Source organism: Carcharodon carcharias, chromosome 3, assembly GCF_017639515.1.
Source record: "Carcharodon carcharias isolate sCarCar2 chromosome 3, sCarCar2.pri, whole genome shotgun sequence".
Taxonomy (NCBI): domain Eukaryota; kingdom Metazoa; phylum Chordata; class Chondrichthyes; order Lamniformes; family Lamnidae; genus Carcharodon; species Carcharodon carcharias.
The window spans coordinates 138129596-138130668 of NC_054469.1; positions in this window are offsets into that span (position 1 = coordinate 138129596).

Here is a 1073-nt window from a genome sequence, read left to right on the forward strand (position 1 = left end):
GGAGAAGGAGAGGGAAAAAGGAGGAGGAGGGGGAAAGAGGAGGAGGAGGGGTGGAAACAGTAGGAGGAGGGTGGGAAAGAGGAGGAGGGGGAAGAGGAGGAGGAGGGGGGAAGAGCAGGACGAGTGGGAAGAGTAGGAGGGGGAAAGAGGAGGAGGGGGAAAGAGGAGGAGGGGGAAAGAGGAGGAGGGGGATAGAGGAGGAGGGGGGAGGGGGGAAAGAGGCGGAATGGGGAGGGGGGAAAGAGGGGGAATGGGGAGGGGGGAAAGAGGGGGAGGAGGGGGAAGGAGGAGGTGGGGGGAAAGAGGATGGGGGAAAGAGGAGGAAGGGGGAAAGTGGAAGAGGGGGGAAGAGGAGGAGGGGGGCAGGGGGTGAAAGAGGAGGAGGGGGCAGGGGGTAAGACGAGGAGGGGGCGGGGGAAAGAGGAGGAGGGGGGAGGGGGGAAAGAGGTGGAGGGGGAGGGGTGAAAAAGGAGTAGGGGAGGGGGAAACAGGAGGAGGGGGAGGGGGAATGAGGAGTAGGAGGGGGAAAGAGGAGGAGGAGGGGGGAAAGAGGAGAAGGAGAGGGAAAAAGGAGGCGGAGGGGGAAAGAGGAGGAGGAGGGGGAAGAGGAGGAGGAGGGGGAAGAGGAGGAGGGGGAAAGAGGAGGCGGAGGGGGGAAGAGCAGGATGAGTGGGAAGAGTAGGAGGGGGAAAGAGGAGGAGGGGGAAAGAGGAGGAGGGGGAAAGAGGAGGAGGGGAAAGAGGAGGAGGGGAAAGAGGAGGAGGGGGAAAGAGGAGGAGGGGGAAAGAGGAGGGGGGAAGAGGGGGAATGGGGAGGGAGGAAAGAGGGGGACGGGGAAAGAGGGGGGAAAGACGGGGAAGGGGTAGGGGGAAAGAGGAGGAGGGGGAAAGAGGAGGAGGCGGGGGAAAGAGGAGGAGGGGCAAGAGGAGGAGGGGGCAGGAGGTGAAAGAGGAGGAGGGGGCAGGGGGGAAAGACAAGGAGGGGGGCAGGGGGGAAAGACAAGGAGGGGGTCGGGGGGAAGATTAGGAGGGGGTGGGGGAAAGAGGAGGAGGGTTGGAGGGGGGAAAGAGGTG